At 47.3% G+C, this 14193-nt stretch overlaps 1 protein-coding gene across 7 annotated transcripts in view; it reads left to right on the top strand.

Annotated features, from left to right (window-relative positions):
• Positions 1 to 14193, top strand: part of RREB1 (ras responsive element binding protein 1) — a 176107-nt gene that overhangs the window by 44492 nt on the left and 117422 nt on the right. The window lies entirely within an intron of this gene.

The raw sequence follows: 14193 nt of genomic DNA, 5'->3' as shown, positions 1-14193 counted from the left end.
CTTAAGTTAGAGGCTGAAGTCTTGGCTGAAACTTCTTTTTTTCTCTCGCTTTCTTTTTTTAAACGTTTAGTTCTTCCTTCAAGAGTCACACAGAACTTTTGAAGGAATGGGTTCAAATTATTCTTCAAGCAATTTATGTAAAGGTGAGCCACTAGCCTTTGGAGGGAGCTTCTGGGTACCGCTGATGGAGCTTGCTTTGATGTGTTTTGAGCTTTGGTTACACTGATGAATTAAACATTTGAATGGCTTTTATCAAGTTTTAAATGTGTGAAAAAACACCTTCCTTCCCACTCCCCCCCACTTTTACAAAAGAAAGGGAGAGCCCTTTGATTTGGTTATTTGTTTACCTTGTGGTCCATTTTAGGTTGTTAATGAACTTGCACTGTTTTATAACTCTTAGAAATACTGCTAAACAGGTTGCATTTTAGGATGTTTTGTTTTTAAAGAGGATTTGCTGGTTATGTGATACTCTTAAGAAATGCTGCTGATGTGTACCGTTCTATGGCATATCATTCTCTGCGTTTTTCTAGATACCACTTTTTTTCTCATCAGAAGTTCAGAGCCTCAGCCCTGATGGCAGACGAGTGTTTGTTGTGTGATGGGGAAGATGGGTCTGACTCAGCTGGCACAGGTGGGGCATCCATTCCTAACTATCTGCATCATCTAACAAATGACCTTTTGATGGAAGGGTCTTTTATTTTAGAAGGAGGAAAATAAACCTACCTAGTTTAGCCGGCATGCCATCAACAGTTATTGATTGGTTGGTTCCCTGCTGTATGCCGGGCCCTACGCAGTTGCCATTACGTGGCTTGCATTTTTACTCAATTTTGAACTGCTGTGCTGCCCCACTTGCTAAGATCAGTTTGGAAGTTTTTGCTAGCTGTGTTATGCTCAGTTGTTAACGTCATTTATTATCTTCAGTGAAGGAAATTTCCTGGTTAATGAAACTAAGAAGAAATTCTACCAGTCTAGGGTTTTATATGGCATAATTAATATAAATTTTTCCTCCTACAGAAATTGATTAAACGTGCTCCCTAGAAGTAGTCAGAAGTGAATCCTTTTGATGTTTCTATTCATTATCCTTTTGAAAAGTAGGTGGTGCTTAAAAGGTCATAGGATAAGGGTTGCTTAGCAGCGAAACAGAAGGATGCTAAAATTAACCAAAGCATTTTTGAAAGGGAGTCCTAATCTGTTTTACATTATTTAACTAGATTTAATCAATTTCTGAATTCTCCATGTCCTTTGACCTAGGAAAGTAGGATGTTAATTTTGTTTTGTTTTTGTTGTCACATTTAAATCATCTCTCTTTTGTAAGTGTCTTTTAATTGAAGTTCATGCTCTCTGACCAACTCTGGTGTCAGATGGCAGCTTGTCTGGGTGGACTTCTTCCCTGCTACCTGTGTGTTCGGGTTAAATCCTCCCAAGGAAATGGTGTGTAACATCACCTTATTTCATTGATTAATAAGAGATTGTTTAGTTCGTTTTGGAAAACCTACCTAATCCATGAAGTGATGTCTTCTTTTGCTCTTTATTAAACAGGTTTGTATTCAAAAGATAGAAATGCAATAGAGTATCGATAGAACGAAGGCAATATAGTCTCCTGGTCACAGGACAATGGTCTTCCCCCTTTACTGAGATTAGATTAATTTTATAGGGCTCCTCCTTTTCACTCCACCTCCCCATCTCAGTTCATTTCAGAACACTTCCTAATACCTGTTTGAAAATCATTACATTAGGTGTAGAGTATCTTTGGAACCAAGTGTTCGAAAGCAACACTTTAAGGATCTTGGGGGTTTTCAGTGAGATCAAAGGGTTGCAATCTAACTGAAGCCATGGTTAGTAACCATCCTCTCCTGGTTGAAAGGCAAGCTCACTGTAACTCACAAGTTTCCCTTCCTCAAGATTACTTCTGTACATCTGACCTACTGAACAGGCCAAGTTGAGTAATGTTTTTTATAGCCAAATTTAATTAAGAAATTAGATGGGTTTTTTTGGGGTGTGGGGGGAGGAGGCAGGGTAAGTAAGTTTTCTCTCTTTTAGACTTAGAAAGTGGTTTTGGAGTAGAAATAGCTATGGCTGTCTTCAAAAAGCAGGGGTCAGCCTGTGATTTCCACGCCCTTGGGGGCCTCCCCATAAATCAGAGGTAAAAGGTGTACCATCTGAAACGCAGAGGCAGGCATACGATGTGCTTTCTGAAATGCATCACTTATTTTTAATTTCCCCTGCTCCCATGGAAGGCAGAATACAGAGAGGAAAACCATCTGCGTTGTTTTCATGATGACCGAGGTGGGAGAGTGAGGAAGATGGGGCGCGAGGGTGACAGACGTTTTCCTTTTCTGTTAGTTGTCCTCTGGGACAGGGTCACCACTGTGCTGGTCTCTGTTTCCCTCGTCACCTTCCCTGGGTGTCCCTGTCCGAGTGTAGCTGGCGTTGGTTGGTGGAGATGGGGGTGGTGGGGGTGGGGAGCCTGGGAGGAGGGCGCAGGGAGCTCTCCCTTCCAGCTACTGGTGCATCTTGTTTCTGATGGTACTTCGGGCACAGGTGAGCCAGTCTGCCCATCAATAAAGGTGGCTGCCAGTGAATAGGTGCTTTAGACAAAAGAAGTGGGGGAGGGTGGAGACTGTTTGTTCAGTGTGATTCAAGCAAGCCGTGCTAATAGAACTTGAAAGCCTCTGTAAAGTCCCTGCGTCTGGGTACGGGCTACTCCTGCGGGCCTTTCAGACTCGGGGAGGGCGGGTGGTCCCGATAGGGTGGAGACAGCCCAGTCAAAAGCCCCACCACATTCTTTGTCAGCCAGCCAGACTGCAGAGAAAAAGTCTCAGTGGGGGTAATTAGATAAAGCTTTTAAATGGCTCTATTTGTTTTTCCCCTGGCTAGCTTGGTATCTCGTCTCTCTACCCCCTCTTTCAGAGACTGCGGGGTAAGATGGCTTTAAGAATGTTGGAGGCTTTTAGTGGTTTCACTACTTGTGAAATTTCATTTTTCGTTAGGGCAGACTCTGGACAAAGTTAACTGCACCCTGCTTTTGTGAAGGCCTTGAACAAAGATTCGAATTTGATCCTCAGAGCAGCATGGTGAGGGCTGGGTGGGTGTATTAACCCATTTTCCAGCTGTGCCAACTTCCACCCGGTGGCTAGTAATAAATCAGGCCCAGGACCCAGAACACCCAGCCCCAGCCTCAGTCCAAACAACACCTGCTTTTCCAAGTCAGCTTGGCCTCAGAAGACAGAGCATTAAATATACAGGGCCTGTTTATCTGTGTGTGTGCTTTTTAAATGAGACCAGATCCTTTCACAATAATGCTGTGGTTGAATTTGAAGATGTAAGGCAATTGGAAAAGAAACTTTTTAGCCTCTGCCAGCATTTCTCTTGATGAACGTGATTATAGGCATTCTTTTCAGTAGGTTTTCTACCTCGTGGGATCATTGTAAGGATAAAATAAATGTTCCAGAAAGTCAAAATCTATATATGGAAGAAAGTGGTGTATTTTAAGCTCAGGAAGCTTTGTGGGTATCCACTCTGGATTTCCTTTCCAGAACTGTGCACAACTGCAGTACTCAGGCAGAGTTTATGTTTGCTTCGAGCACCTAGAGACAAACAGGCTAGCAGATTCTTCTTCAAGGAGTTCGCTTAGGGATGGATTTTAAGGGAAAGGCAGGTGGTAAGCTTTGGATGCCCCCTTTAAAGCAGTAGTTCTCAGCTTGGTGGTTCCCCGCCCCGGGGGCATCTGGCAAAGTCTGGAGACACTTTTGATTGCCTTGCTGGGGGGGGGGAGGGGTGCGACTGGCCTTTAGTGGGTCGAGGCCAGGAGTGCTGCTGCCCATCCCACAATGCACCTGAAGGCCCCACAGCTAAAGGATTATCCAGTCCCAAATGTCAGTAGGTGGAGGGTAAGAAAGCCTGCTTTAAAGGTACAGGAGTCAAGGCCTGTGTCACGTGTGCAAGCAGCCTGGCGTTCTCACTGTACTGCACGTGGCATATTTGGGGATCTGGAATTTCGTAGAGCGAGTAAGCTCTCCTTACAGGCCTGTAAGGTGCTGTGGTTGGCAAGTTCAAGGTTTCACAGAAGATTGGGGGTTGGGGAAAACATTTAAGTGGCGTTACATATATTTAAAAACCCTGTAGTAAATAAAAGTTCCAGAACTCGTCTGCTTCTAAAACAAACCAGATACGTTGGCGCTGGGGAGCTGCTCTGGTAGGTGGTGCTTCTTCACTTATTTAGGTAACTAGCTCCGGCGCTGCCATCTGCCACTTCTCTCTCGTGTTTGAAGTTATGTGGAGGGTACCCCCAGACCCCCCCCCCATTTTTTTGCTCAGTGTTTGAATTAGCCCTTACTTGCTTGACAGTTAATTTTTTTGCCCTTGGAGTCTCCCTTATTTTGTTTTCTTAAGTTTTTGCAAAATTCTTACATAAATCTCTACCTTTCTTTTTAAATTAATTAATTAATTAATTATTTGGCTGCGTTGGGTCTTTGTTGCCGCACGCAGGCTTTCTCTAGTTGCGGCGAGTGGGGGCTACTCTTCGTTGCGGAGCGCAGGCTTCTCACTGCGGTGGCATCTCTTGTCGTGGAGCACGGGCTCTAGGTGTGTGGGCTCAGTAGTTGCGGCTCGTGGGCTGTAGAGCGCAGGCTCAGTAGTTGTGGTGCACGGGCTTCCTTGCTCTGCAGCATGTGGGATCTTCCTGGCCCAGGGCTCGAACCCGTGTCCCCTGCATTGGCTGGTGGATTCTTAACCACAGCGCCACCAGGGAAGCCCTCTCCACCCTTTTTATAGGGCAGTGGTGGGAGCCCGGTCTTCTGTCCGTGTATCTCCTCTTGAGCAGGTGGCTGGCAGGCTGCTGCTTTACCAGGGAAGGTTGGGGAGGGATCAAGGGAAGAGACGGTGGTGATTTTATGTTTTGGGGACTTGCGGACCTCAGATACACGGAAAGGTGGTTGACTGAAAGAAAAATACAATGTGGTATACAAACATTAAACTGCATTTCCTCGGGCCAGACATGTCTAGGACAGTGGCAGGAGCCATCAGGTGTCACTTGCCTGACCCTTGTCCTGGTCCACCCCACCCCCCATCTTACAGGCAGGAGGGGAGCAAGGAGAAAAGGCAGGAAGAGAGGGGGATGATTCCAGAACGGTCTGGGCTCCCACTTACCTAAGAGAAATGTTTAACGCTTACAGGCAGCTTTCTTTACATCCTAACCCGAGGACAGACTGTCAGGGTCCCGTTCACGTCCCTTCGGGCTGATGATGTCAGTGACCTGCTTGGAAGCTGGCTTCGCCAGCCCACGCCTGGTGTAGTAAGAGCTGTGCTTCTGGTGCTTTGCCGCCCTCTCCTCCAACCTGTAAACCGGGTGGTCCCTGCTCCCCCTCTCCATTTACAACTTTTGCCAGGCTGGGGATCCCCTGCAGGTGCGTTGGAGGGAAGTTGCAGGAAGAAAAGTCTCTCCCCCACTTCTAGAAGGTGAGCTGAAACTCACCATCCGCCCAGCTTCCCAGGCCAGTCCCTGACTCTGGGCTCTCTCTCAGCTGCCAGCAGTCACCAGACCCTCCTCGAAACCCTGGTCCAGTCTGACTCTGGTGTTGCCTGCCCCACTGTCCTGACCTAGGCCCTCGTCATGTCACAAGCGCCTCCCAAGTCAATTTCCTGCCCCCTTTGTCTCCCTCCTCCAGTCTGCCCTCCACTCGGCTTGAACACTATAGCTGCACATGGGGTTTGCCTGCTGCTGAAAAACATCTCATGGCCCCCTGTTGTCCGCAGGAAGAAATCCAAACTCCTCAACTTGGCACACGAGGACCTCCACCGGCAGCTCCCAGACTGTCTTCCTAGTCTTAGCCTTTCTCACTCTCCCTGCAGGCCACTGCCACACTGGAGGAGTTCGTCCTGCTTCTGCTTTTCCGTGGAGTGTTCATTCTGTTTTGTCCCCATCCCCTTCTCCTTGCACACAACATTTCTCAACTCTTCTTTCAAGACCCATCTCGAATACCGCCTCTTGCAGGAAGAATCAGGTCCTCCATCCAGAATAACCCTTACCCCATCTGGCCGGGTCTGTCTGTTGTAATTTACCCGTTGGCATGTTTTCCCCACCTGCAGAATAGGCAGCAACTTCAAATCATATTTTTCCATCTTTTGTACCTAGCTCAAGGGTTGTGTAGTTGATGCTCATTCAATAATTATTGTTGGATCCATTTTCGAATATAAAAAACCCAGAGTTTTTCTGAAGAGGCGCAGGTTATTTTTGGAGAAGGGCACATATAATTTGGAAGCTAAGTCCTAAGTATCAGTACAAATTAAGAGAAGGAAACAGAGGTAAACTATCGTTTTCCAACAGACCCATCCTGCAGAAATTGGGTGCTAAGTGCACACTGGTGGGAAAGCATTTTGAATTACAGAAATTTTAAAATAAAAGTTTGCTCAGCTTAATTTACTCAAAATTAAAGAGGAGGAAAAAAAGTTGTTAATGCCTGATTGCACTAAAAGCTGTCACACTGGGGCCCTTACTAATTATAACCACTTTTCATGGCTCTTGGTTTGAAGTTTATATTAAATAGGAGAGATGGGCACACAGATCAAAGACCAAAATCATTTCTGAACTCCAGTGTGTGGGCCCACTTTCTCTGCTTAGTTAGATTTTTGTTTCATTAGTGGTGTGAGTTAATAGGAGTGTTGGTCCGTGTATAATTTAACTTTTCTTTTTTTTCTGTAACTCCTTGGATTTAAAATAAAGTGCAAACCAGAAACCTACAGGGTACAGATCTTGCTTTATTTGTGGGTGCGCGCGCAATATATGTTTGTACGTGGTGGAAGTTGAGTATAGATCGTGTTTACAGAAAGAATCATTTTCACTGTTTTAGGGGAGGTTCCTTTATGCTGAGACTTCATAGTTAAAAAAAAAAAACAAAAAAACCCTGAATACACAAAATCATCGCAAAATCTTTTCTTAACTTTCTTCTAAAAGAGGTACCTGTGTCTTCAGAAATAGGGGAGATACCATAAGGATGGGGTGAGAGAGAGGCGTTTCGCTTATGGATCCGTTTATACCTTTATGTTTGTAACTATGTGGATAGGTTTCCTTTTCGAATAAGGAATTACCATTTTTTTCTTTTTAAATTGGAAGGTCTTGGTATCCTTTATACGAGGTAAAATCCTAGTTGATTAAAAGTACATTATTGCGGGCTTCCCTGGTGGCGCAGTGGTTGAGAGTCCGCCTGCCGATGCAGGGGACACGGGTTCGTGCCCCGGTCTGGGAAGATCCCACATGCAGGGGACACGGGTTCGTGCCCTGGTCTGGGAAGATCCCACATGCTGCGGAGCGGCTGGGCCCGTGAGCCATGGCTGCTGAGCCTGCGTGTCCGGAGCCTGTGCTCTGAAACGGGAGAGGCCACAACAGTGAGAGGCCTGCATACCGCAAAAAAAAAAAAAAGTACATTATTGCTACCTTTAAATATTCCTTGACGTGCTTACCTGATAACTAGAGTTTAGGCTCAGATTTGGCAGATACATTCAAATATAATAATTCCAACTTCATCTTATTTCTAAAGAGGCTTGTATATGTTCCTCTCTGATGTGAAAAACCGATTTTTTAAAAAAAACCATTTTCCCCTCCACTTTAGGGCTTTTAATTGTTTTGAGGGACAGTTATATAAAATTGGTTAGTAAGCATCTCAAACAGGTTTTCACGACTTGGTAAGTTAAACTTATATTGGATCAAACTGTCCTACTTAAAAATTTAAACCAAGTATAATTTAAAGGAGGCTCAACTTGCACGTCTCTAAATTAAGTTTGTTTTTAAATCATGAAAATAATGTTTCTGACAACCATTCGTTGTTTGAGAGCTTAGTAAAGCTTTACAACCCCCTTTTTTTAAAATACTGTATCCAGTTGGATTCAGTATCAGATTCAGTCTCCCTTTGGAAAACAGGCACTTTTCCACCCCCAAATTTGAAAACCTCATAGTGGGGTTTTCTTTCTTTTTTTTTAAACCACTTATAGATCTTTATTTATAGATTTTTATTTATTCAACAAATTTGAATTTCAACGATGGGATGGCAGTGATAAACACCAAGGGTACTAGTATGAGAAAGAGAGACAGTTGCTAGCTTCCCAGACATGGAAAGAGACACAGGACCACTAAGTCGTTTCCATCTGTGCTGGGTGTTAAGTATGACAAGAGTATGTGACATGCACTGTGGGGGAGGGGAGGAGGATGCTGGGGGAGGGGGCATCCCCCCAGAGTGGCCCCTGAGCCACAACACGAAGAGAAGGAGAGTTGGAGCGCAAGCAACTGGTGCTGAGGCCCTGAGGTTGGAGAAGATCAGTGTGGAGGAAGAAGAGACCCAGGCGGGTGACACGCATGGCAAGGTGGATGGGCTCCTTGTAGCTCACAGGTATTTGGAGTTTTCCCTTGAGAACTCTGGGAAGCCTTGCAGGGTGTTAGGCCAAGGACTGGCATGATGAGATTTGCGTTTTTAAAGATCACTCCTGCCCAGAGTGGAGAATAAACTAGAGTAGAAGGAAGTGACTGTTTACCTTCTGTTTGCAAGATCGTTGAGAAGGTTGGTTTTGCACAACTTTTGAAAAGCAGTGGTGGCTCAGGGTGGGTGGCAGTGGAGGTGGGGAGCCTGGGTGGGTTTGACAGAGATGGAGGCCAGAGGAGGGATTTGAGGCTGGCTGGGGGTTGGGATGGAGGATGGGCCCGATGATTTCCAGGTCTCAGGCTTCCGTGGCTGGTGGCTGGCGGTGCCTTTCTCTGAGATCAGATCACGGGATAAAGCAAGGTTTGTGAACCAGGTACGTTCCCTACCCTTCAGAGAAGTTATGTTTGTGAATTTTATCAGCATTTTGTCTACTTGTACCGCTTTCATTGGTCAAAACATACTATTCCTGGCATGGATAATGCATGCAAAGGACTTCTATAAAAGTGAGAAACAGAAATTAGGTTCTTACTTATGGCTTCCTTCTCCCCTCTCCGCCCCTCCTTTCTTTCTTTCTTTCTCTCCTTTAAATTTCCTGAGGTCAAAAGGAACATGGAAGAGTTCTCCTCGATGGCCGATGGCTGGAGCTTCTGAATGGTTTTCAGATGAGGCATACAACTAAAACCTTAAGCGTATTTAAGTTTCTGTTTGTTTTAGTGATGCTTTATCTCTTTGACTTGTGAGCCTGGGGCTCAGGGGCAGAGGCTCCGGGGTAAGAACCGAGGTAGGACTCTCAGAATTGCCCCCGCCTTCTGCTTAAGAGGGTCAGAACTCCTCTCCTGACCTGATTTTCCAACTTATTTCTTAGTTTCTCAGTGTTCACTGATGCTCTGAATGTCTTACAACGACAACAGTGTTTTGCTTGACCAGTAATCTGTGTGAAAACAAAGTTCCTTCAGTAAACAAAATGTGCTGTGTATCTCCTTTGGGTGCCAAAGGGAGAGATTTCATCCTTCCACGGGGATGGTCTCCACCGAGCCACGGTCCAGCCTGTGGTTGAACATCTCTGGTGATGGCTGACCTGCTCCCCATTGCCCCAAGGCAGTCCTTGGGTTTTTACTGCGTTAATTAACTTTTTTTTCCTCAAGGCAAACAAAATCTTTGTGGAATGAGCTAGAAAGTGGCGTGTTTTCCGCTGAGTTGGTAAAAACTTGGAGCTGGAGCGCAGGCCGGCTGCCTTGTGCAATCTGATCCCCAGAGAGTCCACTGGGGAGTGCCACCCTCCTTACTTCCTCCTGTACTGGAATTCCTGCTTCATGGAGGGGGTTGGAGAGGTCCTGCCTCGCTTGTCCTTGTGAGCTGGGACACCTTCCTTAAATCATCTTGCAAGAAAGCATTAGCAGTGCTCCCGGATTTAGGTAAAGCTTTTCTCTGACGTCATACAAATGACTCATCAAAACTTCAGGTGAGCTCCAGCCTGCTCCCCAGACGCTTCTCTTTTTTTTTTTTTTTTTTTTTTTTTTTTTTTTTGCGGTACGCGGGCCTCTCACTGTCGTGGTCTCTCCCGTTGCGGAGCACAGGCTCCGGACGCGCAGGCTCAGCAGCCATGGCTCACGGGCCCAGCCGCTCCGCGGCATGTGGGATCTTCCCGGACCGGGGCACGAACCCGCGTCCCCTGCATCGGCAGGCGGACTCCCAACCACTGCGCCACCAGGGAATTCCGCTTCTCTTTTTATATGGGATCAGTCCTGACTCGGGTAACCCGACCACTGGCCCCCAGAGAGCGCTGCCCACCTTGGGGAGAGTATGATTTAACATCTTTTGTTGAAAAAGCACGGATGTTCCCACATCACCTCAGCCTCACATCCCATTTGTAACAGATGGCACGCTTTATTCCAGCCCTACATTTGATAAGATGAGCTGATGAGGGGAAAAACGCTCAACAGGAACCTTGCCCCTCGACTTCTTTCTAGCTGAAACAGCTTGGTGAGGGGATGGCGGGAAGGGAACTCGAGAAACTGGGTTTACGCATCTTTTTGGAAAATTTAAACCTTCAGGTGCAATGCATACAACGCAGTCCCTCACCTCACCGTGACCCAAGCAGAAGCGTGGACTTGGAGATCTAATATGTTTGTTGCAAAAATAGCTTACTAGGGATGGCCTTGTAGTGAGTGTCCAGAATTGGTGTGGGTAGTATGTTCAGTAGCCAGTTTGTGGTGACAAAAGTGTATATTATATAAGCTCACTTTCAGATAACCCACCCCTAACTGCTAGATAGTGGTGACAACTCCCGCTATCTGTCGGGTAATTTTTTTCTTTCAACGGTTGTGTATTCAATCCCTGGTGTTGGTTCTTGAAGGGCTCGGGGATGGTCAAATGATTACACTTCGAGAACGCAGCCAAAATGGCCTGGCAGCTTTATTTCACTGTTTTATCTCTATGGCAGATGGAATTCGGGGAGGGCTCCTTTGGTCGGCTTGTCTCTGGGAAGTCAGGTTGCTCCTGCTGCCACCTGTATCTGCAGAGAAGGGAAGACACAGAAATCCAGCCGTAAGCAGCAGAAACCATGACCTGGTTATTCATATGATAAACGACTCTACCGAGAGTGCAATTAAATCCGGTCAGCAGACCTTTGAATTACAGGCTGCCCTTGATGAAAAGCACCCCTAGTCAAAGCCCACCTGTATTCGCTTTATATCAGATAAACCAGATGTTGTCTTTTCAGTTTCTTTTCTGCCCGTGTTAGACTTCATCCATATATGACTCTTAAGTCAAAAATCTCAAGTTAGGGGGCTTCCCTGGTGGCGCAGTGGTTGAGAGTCCGCCTGCTGATGCAGGGGACGCGGGTTCGTGCCCCGGTCCGGGAAGATCCCACATGCCGCGGAGCGGCTGGGCCCGTGAGCCATGGCCGCTGAGCCTGCGCGTCCGGAGCCTGTGCTCCGCAACGGGAGAGGCCACAACAGTGAGAGGCCCGCGTACCGCAAAAAAAAACAAAACAAAACTCAAGTTATTGCCCCGTTTCACCCTCTTAAGGTTGTTAGGATTTTCATCAGGAAGAACTGTCAGCACAAGAGTGGTGGAGGAAGCAGTAATGTGAACTAAGGTTATCGAGCGTGTACCAGTTATGTCCTTGTCCTGAATTCTTTTTTTTAAAAAATAAATTTATTTGATTTATTTATTTTTTATTTTTGGTTGCGTTGGGTGTTCGTTGCTGCATGCGGGCTTCTCATTGCCGTGGCTTCTCTTGTTGCAGAGCACGGGCTCTAGATCGCGGGCTCAGTAGTTCTGATGCACGGGCTCAGTCGCTCCGTGGCATGTGGGATCTTCCCGGACCAGGGCTCGAACCCACGTCGCCTGCATCGGCAGGCGAACTCCCAACCACTGCACTACCAGGGAAGCCCTTGTCCTGAATTCTTGACGTGGGTCATCTCATTCATTCCTCACAACAGCTCTTTGCCCCTGTGATGTAGGTACAGTGATTATCCCCGTTATTCAGAGGAGGAAACTGAGACCCAGTGAGGCAGCCAGCTAGTAGGCATCACGCAGTGCAGCCCGACCCCAGAGCCTGTGCTGGTGGCCCGTGCTCAACTTCCTTTCACAATGACGTGACATAGTCACCAAATAAATATCCCCTGAAGACCTGCTGCGTGCAGAGCCCTGCGGTACACAGCAAGGGGAAAGACAGGGACACGTGTGCGACGGGGCCGCTGGCTTCTGGAAGTAGATTAAAACTTAACCCGTGAAACAGGTCCTTCTATCTGGTATTTGACAAAGCGAGTTAGACCGTCAATTCTGTGGAAGATCAAGTGGGAGGGGAGGTGCGGTTGGCTGACAAATCAGCCAGCGGGAGTGGCTGCCCCAGAGCACCCGGGGCCCGGGAGACCCTGCAGAGAGTCGGGAGAGGCCCTGAACATCCTGCTGGGGGACAGTTTTCCCTAAGTTCCCATGAGAGGTTTCTGCTCGTCTTCTGTGTGGTGGGTGGGGGGGCGCACGCCTGCCTCTTAACTTCTTTCTTGCAGACACCCACTGTTAACCTCACCAAAAGTGCTTGAGCTCCATTTCAAAGTAAGGATGGTGTGTTGGCCACTTTGGGAAAAGCCAGGACGCTGTAAGCTCTGAGCATCTGGGGGTGAGGGTTGCCTTGGGTTTCTGGAGGGCCAATGCCTGGAAAACAGGTCACTTGTTTGCTGATATAATAGGCTATTATCATTTTATTTAATATATAACATCAAGATTTTGCCTCGGAGTTAGTACTGGGGGTCAGGATCAGCCATCTGAGAGGCCCAGTGGTCTGTGTTACCAGGGATGTAGGGGCAACAATTGAATTGATCTAATTACTAACCTAATGTTTGAATTTGTCCATATTCAGGGGAGATAGTCTCTAGGAGGTGTTTTGTTTGTTTGCTTTGCTTTTTAAGCAGTAGGAGCTACATGGACTGGAGGACAGTGACAGAGGATGCCCTGTCTCCCGTGGAACGTTTCTGGGGTGAGGGTGTCCAGTTGTGCACCCTTCCTACCCTTTTGTGGGAGCCCCCGAGCAAGTTGTGGAACCAGCAGGTCTTGAATTGCGCCGAGCGCCTGATGGTCTGTTTCCTGTTTCCGGTGGGTCTGTGGAGGAGGATTGTTTTGAAATTTAGTTACAAATAGAAAATTTCAGCCTTGTGTGCTACCAGCTCCTACCACCGTTATTAGTACCGTTGTTATTTTGCTCGCGGCAGTTTGATGGCTCCAGCAGAAGAGTAGTGAAAGACGTCTGGGTTGGAGACCAGCATCCGGGCTTTTTCTTTCTCGTGCCTGGAATCCCATCAGCTTTCCTGCATTGGAATGCTTCTCGATACCTCCCCCAGGCGCTAGGCTCCAGGGAGGCAAGGATGCGTAAGACGTGGTCCAGCCCTGACACTCACCAGTGCGTCACAACCGGCAGAGACACCAGGACACACTGAGGACCTGGCAGTGGGAAGCCGTCGGGAAAAGAGGTAGTGATGATGTTCTCAGATGTGAAGGGCTGGCCACGTGGAGAAGCGTGTAGGAAAGGGAAAATGAACTTCTAGGTGAAGAGCAGTATAAGTACAGGCCCTGGGGGATGATACCACGAGGCTTCTTTGGGGACAGGATGGGTAAGCAGTGGGGTGAGACCAAGAGAGTACGGTTGGGGTGCTGTGCAGAGTTGGGGTGGAAGGAGTGTTGAGATGTGTCTCTGGCAGTGTAGATGGCCAGTTGTGGAGGCAGTTGTGAGCCAGGAAGTGCTTTGAAGCCAGGCCATGGTGTGAACAGCTCTGCCCCGGAGAGAATGCTGCTAAACCTTTAGAAAAATCAGGCCATAGAGGAGACTCGTCCAGCAGAATGAACTTGGACGTTGATGCCATATGGAACCGAATATTTCTTCCCGTTTTTTCCAAGAGATTTTTTTCAGCCCAGGACATGTGGGCTGCCGTCTGAAGTGGTGTTCAGTGATCATTGAGAGGTGGGACCTTTATTTTCAGCAGAGAGAATTCAGTTCAACAATGTTTAAACTTCCTTGGTTGTGTTTTACTCCTTGGTACTTACTGAAGCTCATCAGCTAGGGAATTAGAGACAGACTCATTTCTGTACCCTCGGAAATACTGAGGAAGGATGCTGGGAGTCGGGGGAGCTACTTATTCAGTTTGTCAGCCGGCAGCGAATGCGGGCTGGGAGGGTGAGCTAGTGTGCAGTCTTGACGAGCCTGTGGATGAAGGTTTCTGGAAGCCGCGGGTGGGAGAAGAATCAGCTCACAAAGGCGAAGCTGCCTCGAGAGGAGTGGATT

This window comes from Leucopleurus acutus, assembly GCF_964270905.1.
Source record: "Leucopleurus acutus genome assembly, chromosome: 10".
Classification (NCBI taxonomy): domain Eukaryota; kingdom Metazoa; phylum Chordata; class Mammalia; order Artiodactyla; family Delphinidae; genus Leucopleurus; species Leucopleurus acutus.
This window is presented reverse-complemented; position numbering and strand designations above follow the sequence as displayed.